Below are 10,240 nucleotides of genomic sequence, written 5' to 3'. Positions count from 1 at the left end.
CCTGTGGATGACATGGAAAGAGAATGGTTGTAAAGACAAAAACCATCTGGCTATTCTGTTGTTATTGTTTCTCTTACCAGCCATCCACGTGAGGGGCGCATGGTCAGTAACTAATGCAAACCTCCGACCCAGTAGGTAGTACCGGAGATAATCGAGGGCCCACTTGATGGCTAAGGCCTCTTTCTCTACGGTCGCATACCTCTGTTCCCGATCGCTGAGTTTCCTACTAATGAAGAGAATCGGCTTCTCTGCTTCACCTTTACCCTGAGCTAGTACGGCCCCGAGCCCTGTATCCGAGGCGTCGACCTGCACAATGAACTCTTGTGAGAAGTCCGGAGCCTGTAGAACGGGATCAGAACACAGGCCATCTTTTAACAATTGAAAGGCCTCTTCCGTCTCGTCTTTCCACTCTACCTGGTTTGGCAGGTTTTTCCTGATGAGGTTTGTGAGGGGGTTGGCAATGGTTGCATATCCCGGGATAAAACGGCGATATCATACAGTACAAGTATGTATGTTGTCTGCTATCATACAGTATGTATGTTGTCTCCTATCATACAGTATGTATGTTGTTTACCCTGTAGAGCATGTTGTTATGTTGTCTCCTATCATACAGTATGTATGTTGTCTCCTATCATACAGTATGTATGTTGTCTCCTATCATACAGTATGTATGTTGTTTAACCCTGTAGTATAGAGCATGTTGTTATGTTGTCTCCTATCATACAGTATGTATGTTGTCTCCTATCATACAGTATGTATGTTGTCTCCTATCATACAGTATGTATGTTGTTTAACCCTGTAGTATAGAGCATGTTGTTATGTTGTCTCCTATCATACAGTATGTATGTTGTCTCCTATCATACAGTATGTATGTTGTTTAACCCTGTAGTATAGAGCATGTTGTTATGTTGTCTCCTATCATACAGTATGTATGTTGTCTCCTATCATACAGTATGTATGTTGTCTCCTATCATACAGTATGTATGTTGTCTCCTATCATACAGTATGTATGTTGTTTAACCATGTAGACCATGTTATTATGTTGTCTCCTATCATACAGTATGTATGTTGTCTCCTATCATACAGTATGTATGTTGTCTCCTATCATACAGTATGTATGTTGTTTAACCCTGTAGTATAGAGCATGTTGTTATGTTGTCTCCTATCATACAGTATGTATGTTGTCTCCTATCATACAGTATGTATGTTGTCTCCTATCATACAGTATGTATGTTGTCTCCTATCATACAGTATGTATGTTGTTTAACCCTGTAGTATAGAGCATGTTGTTATGTTGTCTCCTATCATACAGTATCTATGTTGTCTCCTATCATACAGTATGTATGTTGTTTAACCCTGTAGTATAGAGCATGTTGTTATGTTGTCTCCTATCATACAGTATGTATGTTGTCTGCTATCATACAGTATGTATGTTGTCTCCTATCATACAGTATGTATGTTGTTTAACCCTGTAGTATAGAGCATGTTGTTATGTTGTCTCCTATCATACAGTATGTATGTTGTCTCCTATCATACAGTATGTATGTTGTCTCCTATCATACAGTATGTATGTTGTCTCCTATCATACAGTATGTATGTTGTTTAACCCTGTAGTATAGAGCATGTTGTTATGTTGTCTCCTATCATACAGTATCTATGTTGTCTCCTATCATACAGTATGTATGTTGTTTAACCCTGTAGTATAGAGCATGTTGTTATGTTGTCTCCTATCATACAGTATGTATGTTGTCTGCTATCATACAGTATGTATGTTGTCTCCTATCATACAGTATGTATGTTGTTTACCCTGTAGAGCATGTTGTTATGTTGTCTCCTATCATACAGTATGTATGTTGTCTCCTATCATACAGTATGTATGTTGTCTCCTATCATACAGTATGTATGTTGTTTAACCCTGTAGTATAGAGCATGTTGTTATGTTGTCTCCTATCATACAGTATGTATGTTGTCTCCTATCATACAGTATGTATGTTGTTTAACCCTGTAGTATAGAGCATGTTGTTATGTTGTCTCCTATCATACAGTATGTATGTTGTCTCCTATCATACAGTATGTATGTTGTCTCCTATCATACAGTATGTATGTTGTCTCCTATCATACAGTATGTATGTTGTTTAACCATGTAGACCATGTTATTATGTTGTCTCCTATCATACAGTATGTATGTTGTCTCCTATCATACAGTATGTATGTTGTCTCCTATCATACAGTATGTATGTTGTTTAACCCTGTAGTATAGAGCATGTTGTTATGTTGTCTCCTATCATACAGTATGTATGTTGTCTCCTATCATACAGTATGTATGTTGTCTCCTATCATACAGTATGTATGTTGTTTAACCCTGTAGAGCATGTTGTTATGTTGTCTCCTATCATACAGTATGTATGTTGTCTCCTATCATACAGTATGTATGTTGTTTAACCCTGTAGTATAGAGCATGTTGTTATGTTGACTCCTATCATACAGTATGTATGTTGTCTCCTATCATACAGTATGTATGTTGTCTCCTATCATACAGTATGTTTGTTGTCTCCTATCATACAGTATGTATGTTGTCTCCTATCATACAGTATGTATGTTGTCTCCTATCATACAGTATGTATGTTGTCTCCTATCATACAGTATGTATGTTGTTTAACCCTGTAGTATAGAGCATGTTGTTATGTTGTCTCCTATCATACAGTATGTATGTTGTCTCCTATCATACAGTATGTATGTTGTCTCCTATCATACAGTATGTATGTTGTCTCCTATCATACAGTATGTATGTTGTTTAACCCTGTAGTATAGAGCATGTTGTTATGTTGTCTCCTATCATACAGTATCTATGTTGTCTCCTATCATACAGTATGTATGTTGTTTAACCCTGTAGTATAGAGCATGTTGTTATGTTGTCTCCTATCATACAGTATGTATGTTGTCTCCTATCATACAGTATGTATGTTGTTTAACCCTGTAGTATAGAGCATGTTGTTATGTTGTCTCCTATCATACAGTATGTATGTTGTCTCCTATCATACAGTATGTATGTTGTCTCCTATCATACAGTATGTATGTTGTCTCCTATCATACAGTATGTATGTTGTTTAACCCTGTAGTATAGAGCATGTTGTTATGTTGTCTCCTATCATACAGTATCTATGTTGTCTCCTATCATACAGTATGTATGTTGTTTAACCCTGTAGTATAGAGCATGTTGTTATGTTGTCTCCTATCATACAGTATGTATGTTGTCTGCTATCATACAGTATGTATGTTGTCTCCTATCATACAGTATGTATGTTGTTTACCCTGTAGAGCATGTTGTTATGTTGTCTCCTATCATACAGTATGTATGTTGTCTCCTATCATACAGTATGTATGTTGTCTCCTATCATACAGTATGTATGTTGTTTAACCCTGTAGTATAGAGCATGTTGTTATGTTGTCTCCTATCATACAGTATGTATGTTGTCTCCTATCATACAGTATGTATGTTGTTTAACCCTGTAGTATAGAGCATGTTGTTATGTTGTCTCCTATCATACAGTATGTATGTTGTCTCCTATCATACAGTATGTATGTTGTCTCCTATCATACAGTATGTATGTTGTCTCCTATCATACAGTATGTATGTTGTTTAACCATGTAGACCATGTTATTATGTTGTCTCCTATCATACAGTATGTATGTTGTCTCCTATCATACAGTATGTATGTTGTCTCCTATCATACAGTATGTATGTTGTTTAACCCTGTAGTATAGAGCATGTTGTTATGTTGTCTCCTATCATACAGTATGTATGTTGTCTCCTATCATACAGTATGTATGTTGTCTCCTATCATACAGTATGTATGTTGTTTAACCCTGTAGAGCATGTTGTTATGTTGTCTCCTATCATACAGTATGTATGTTGTCTCCTATCATACAGTATGTATGTTGTTTAACCCTGTAGTATAGAGCATGTTGTTATGTTGACTCCTATCATACAGTATGTATGTTGTCTCCTATCATACAGTATGTATGTTGTCTCCTATCATACAGTATGTTTGTTGTCTCCTATCATACAGTATGTATGTTGTCTCCTATCATACAGTATGTATGTTGTCTCCTATCATACAGTATGTATGTTGTCTCCTATCATACAGTATGTATGTTGTTTAACCCTCTAGTGTAGAGCATGTTGTTATGTTGTCTCCTATCATACAGTATGTATGTTGTCTCCTATCATACAGTATGTATGTTGTCTCCTATCATACAGTATGTATGTTGTTTAACCCTGTAGAGCATGTTGTTATGTTGTCTCCTATCATACAGTATGTATGTTGTCTCCTATCATACAGTATGTATGTTGTTTAACCCTGTAGTGTAGAGCATGTTGTTATGTTGTCTCCTATCATACAGTATGTATGTTGTCTCCTATCATACAGTATGTATGTTGTCTCCTATCATACAGTATGTATGTTGTCTCCTATCATACAGTATGTATGTTGTTTAACCCTGTAGAGCATGTTGTTATGTTGTCTCCTATCATACAGTATGTATGTTGTCTCCTATCATACAGTATGTATGTTGTCTCCTATCATACAGTATGTATGTTGTCTCCTATCATACAGTATGTATGTTTTTTACCCCTGTAGAGCATGTTGTTATGTTGTCTCCTATCATACAGTATGTATGTTGTTTAACCCTGTAGTATAGAACATGTTGTTATGTTGTCTCCTATCATACAGTATGTATGTTGTCTCCTATCATACAGTATGTATGTTGTCTCCTATCATACAGTATGTATGTTGTCTCCTATCATACAGTATGTATGTTGTTTAACCCTGTAGTATAGAGCATGTTGTTATGTTGTCTCCTATCATACAGTATGTATGTTGTCTCCTATCATACAGTATGTATGTTGTCTCCTATCATACAGTATGTATGTTGTCTCCTATCATACAGTATGTATGTTGTTTAACCCTGTAGTATAGAGCATGTTGTTATGTTGTCTCCTATCATACAGTATGTATGTTGTCTCCTATCATACAGTATGTATGTTGTTTAACCCTGTAGTATAGAGCATGTTGTTATGTTGTCTCCTATCATACAGTATGTATGTTGTCTCCTATCATACAGTATGTATGTTGTTTAACCCTGTAGTATAGAGCATGTTGTTATGTTGTCTCCTATCATACAGTATGTATGTTGTCTCCTATCATACAGTATGTATGTTGTCTCCTATCATACAGTATGTATGTTGTCTCCTATCATACAGTATGTATGTTGTTTAACCATGTAGACCATGTTATTATGTTGTCTCCTATCATACAGTATGTATGTTGTCTCCTATCATACAGTATGTATGTTTGTCTCCTATATACAGTATGTATGTTGTTTAACCCTGTAGTATAGAGCATGTTGTTATGTTGTCTCCTATCATACAGTATGTATGTTGTCTCCTATCATACAGTATGTATGTTGTCTCCTATCATACAGTATGTATGTTGTTTACCCTGTAGAGCATGTTGTTATGTTGTCTCCTATCATACAGTATGTATGTTGTCTCCTATCATACAGTATGTATGTTGTTTAACCCTGTAGTGTAGAGCATGTTGTTATGTTGTCTCCTATCATACAGTATGTATGTTGTCTCCTATCATACAGTATGTATGTTGTCTCCTATCATACAGTATGTATGTTGTCTCCTATCATACAGTATGTATGTTGTTTAACCCTGTAGTATAGAGCATGTTGTTATGTTGTCTCCTATCATACAGTATGTATGTTGTCTCCTATCATACAGTATGTATGTTGTTTACCCTGTAGAGCATGTTGTTATGTTGTCTCCTATCATACAGTATGTATGTTGTCTCCTATCATACAGTATGCATGTTGTCTCCTATCATACAGTATGTATGTTGTCTCCTATCATACAGTATGTATGTTGTTTAACCCTGTAGAGCATGTTGTTATGTTGTCTCCTATCATACAGTATGTATGTTGTCTCCTATCATACAGTATGTATGTTGTTTAACCCTGTAGTATAGAGCATGTTGTTATGTTGACTCCTATCATACAGTATTTATGTTGTCTCCTATCATACAGTATGTATGTTGTCTCCTATCATACTATGTCTCCTGTATGTTATGTTGTCTCCTATCATACAGTATGTATGTTGTCTCCTATCATACAGTATGTATGTTGTCTCCTATCATACAGTATGTATGTTGTCTCCTATCATACAGTATGTATGTTGTTTAACCCTGTAGTGTAGAGCATGTTGTTATGTTGTCTCCTATCATACAGTATGTATGTTGTCTCCTATCATACAGTATGTATGTTGTCTCCTATCATACAGTATGTATGTTGTTTAACCCTGTAGAGCATGTTGTTATGTTGTCTCCTATCATACAGTATGTATGTTGTCTCCTATCATACAGTATGTATGTTGTTTAACCCTGTAGTGTAGAGCATGTTGTTATGTTGTCTCCTATCATACAGTATGTATGTTGTCTCCTATCATACAGTATGTATGTTGTCTCCTATCATACAGTATGTATGTTGTTTAACCCTGTAGTATAGAGCATGTTGTTATGTTGTCTCCTATCATACAGTATGTATGTTGTCTCCTATCATACAGTATGTATGTTGTCTCCTATCATACAATATGTATGTTGTCTCCTATCATACAGTATGTATGTTGTCTCCTATCATACAGTATGTATGTTGTTTAACCCTGTAGAGCATGTTGTTATGTTGTCTCCTATCATACAGTATGTATGTTGTCTCCTATCATACAGTATGTATGCTGTCTCCTATCATACAGTATGTATGTTGTTTACCCTGTAGAGCATGTTGTTATGTTGTCTCCTATCATACAGTATGTATGTTGTCTCCTATCATACAGTATGTATGTTGTTTAACCCTGTAGTATAGAGCATGTTGTTATGTTGTCTCCTATCATACAGTATGTATGTTGTCTCCTATCATACAGTATGTATGTTGTCTCCTATCATACAGTATGTATGTTGTCTCCTATCATACAGTATGTATGTTGTTTAACCCTGTAGTATAGAGCATGTTGTTATGTTGTCTCCTATCATACAGTATGTATGTTGTCTCCTATCATACAGTATGTATGTTGTTTACCCTGTAGAGCATGTTGTTATGTTGTCTCCTATCATACAGTATGTATGTTGTCTCCTATCATACAGTATGTATGTTGTTTAACCCTGTAGTATAGAGCATGTTGTTATGTTGTCTCCTATCATACAGTATGTATGTTGTCTCCTATCATACAGTATGCATGTTGTCTCCTATCATACAGTATGTATGTTGTCTCCTATCATACAGTATGTATGTTGTTTAACCCTGTAGAGCATGTTGTTATGTTGTCTCCTATCATACAGTATGTATGTTGTCTCCTATCATACAGTATGTATGTTGTTTAACCCTGTAGTATAGAGCATGTTGTTATGTTGACTCCTATCATACAGTATTTATGTTGTCTCCTATCATACAGTATGTATGTTGTCTCCTATCATACAGTATGTATGTTGTTTAACCCTGTAGAGCATGTTGTTATGTTGTCTCCTATCATACAGTATGTATGTTGTCTCCTATCATACAGTATGTATGTTGTTTAACCCTGTAGTGTAGAGCATGTTGTTATGTTGTCTCCTATCATACAGTATGTATGTTGTCTCCTATCATACAGTATGTATGTTGTCTCCTATCATACAGTATGTATGTTGTTTAACCCTGTAGTATAGAGCATGTTGTTATGTTGTCTCCTATCATACAGTATGTATGTTGTCTCCTATCATACAGTATGTATGTTGTCTCCTATCATACAATATGTATGTTGTCTCCTATCATACAGTATGTATGTTGTTTAACCCTGTATGTTGTTATAGAGCATGTTGTTATGTTGTCTCCTATCATACAGTATGTATGTTGTCTCCTATCATACAGTATGTATGTTGTTTACCCTGTATAGAGCATGTTGTTATGTTGTCTCCTATCATACAGTATGTATGTTGTCTCCTATCATACCCTGTAGTGTAGAGCATGTTGTTATGTTGTCTCCTATCATACAGTATGTATGTTGTCTCCTATCATACAGTATGTATGTTGTTTAACCCTGTAGTATAGAGCATGTTGTTATGTTGTCTCCTATCATACAGTATGTATGTTGTCTCCTATCATACAGTATGTATGTTGTAGAGCATGTTGTTATGTTGTCTCCTATCATACAGTATGTATGTTGTCTCCTATCATACAGTATGTATGTTGTTTAACCCTGTAGTATAGAGCATGTTGTTATGTTGTCTCCTATCATACAGTATGTATGTTGTCTCCTATCATACAGTATGCATGTTGTCTCCTATCATACAGTATGTATGTTGTCTCCTATCATACAGTATGTATGTTGTTTAACCCTGTAGAGCATGTTGTTATGTTGTCTCCTATCATACAGTATGTATGTTGTCTCCTATCATACAGTATGTATGTTGTTTAACCCTGTAGTATAGAGCATGTTGTTATGTTGACTCCTATCATACAGTATTTATGTTGTCTCCTATCATACAGTATGTATGTTGTCTCCTATCATACAGTATGTTTGTTGTCTCCTATCATACAGTATGTATGTTGTCTCCTATCATACAGTATGTATGTTGTCTCCTATCATACAGTATGCATGTTGTCTCCTATCATACAGTATGTATGTTGTTTAACCCTGTAGTGTAGAGCATGTTGTTATGTTGTCTCCTATCATACAGTATGTATGTTGTCTCCTATCATACAGTATGTATGTTGTCTCCTATCATACAGTATGTATGTTGTTTAACCCTGTAGAGCATGTTGTTATGTTGTCTCCTATCATACAGTATGTATGTTGTCTCCTATCATACAGTATGTATGTTGTTTAACCCTGTCAGTGTAGTATGTTATGTTGTCTCCTATCATACAGTATGTATGTTGTCTCCTATCATACAGTATGTATGTTGTCTCCTATCATACAGTATGTATGTTGTTTAACCCTGTAGTATAGAGCATGTTGTTATGTTGTCTCCTATCATACAGTATGTATGTTGTCTCCTATCATACAGTATGTATGTTGTCTCCTATCATACAATATGTATGTTGTCTCCTATCATACAGTATGTATGTTGTCTCCTATCATACAGTATGTATGTTGTTTAACCCTGTAGTATAGAGCATGTTGTTATGTTGTCTCCTATCATACAGTATGTATGTTGTCTCCTATCATACAGTATGTATGTTGTCTCCTATCATACAGTATGTATGTTGTCTCCTATCATACAGTATGTATGTTTTTTACCCCTGTAGAGCATGTTGTTATGTTGTCTCCTATCATACAGTATGTATGTTGTTTAACCCTGTAGTATAGAACATGTTGTTATGTTGTCTCCTATCATACAGTATGTATGTTGTCTCCTATCATACATGTTGTCTCCTATCATACAGTATGTATGTTGTCTCCTATCATACAGTATGTATGTTGTTTAACCCTGTAGTATAGAGCATGTTGTTATGTTGTCTCCTATCATACAGTATGTATGTTGTCTCCTATCATACAGTATGTATGTTGTCTCCTATCATACAGTATGTATGTTGTCTCCTATCATACAGTATGTATGTTGTTTAACCCTGTAGTATAGAGCATGTTGTTATGTTGTCTCCTATCATACAGTATGTATGTTGTCTCCTATCATACAGTATGTATGTTGTTTAACCCTGTAGTATAGAGCATGTTGTTATGTTGTCTCCTATCATACAGTATGTATGTTGTCTCCTATCATACAGTATGTATGTTGTCTCCTATCATACAGTATGTATGTTGTTTACCCTATCATAGAGCATGTTGTTATGTTGTCTCCTATCATACAGTATGTATGTTGTCTCCTATCATACAGTATGTATGTTGTCTCCTATCATACAGTATGTATGTTGTTTAACCCTGTAGTATAGAGCATGTTGTTATGTTGTCTCCTATCATACAGTATGTATGTTGTCTCCTATCATACAGTATGTATGTTGTCTCCTATCATACAGTATGTATGTTGTTTAACCCTGTAGTATAGAGCATGTTGTTATGTTGTCTCCTATCATACAGTATGTATGTTGTCTCCTATCATACAGTATGTATGTTGTCTCCTATCATACAGTATGTATGTTGTTTAACCCTGTAGTATAGAGCATGTTGTTATGTTGTCTCCTATCATAC

This window comes from Oncorhynchus nerka, linkage group LG7 (assembly GCF_034236695.1).
Source record: "Oncorhynchus nerka isolate Pitt River linkage group LG7, Oner_Uvic_2.0, whole genome shotgun sequence".
NCBI lineage: Eukaryota > Metazoa > Chordata > Actinopteri > Salmoniformes > Salmonidae > Oncorhynchus > Oncorhynchus nerka.
This window is presented reverse-complemented; position numbering follows the sequence as displayed.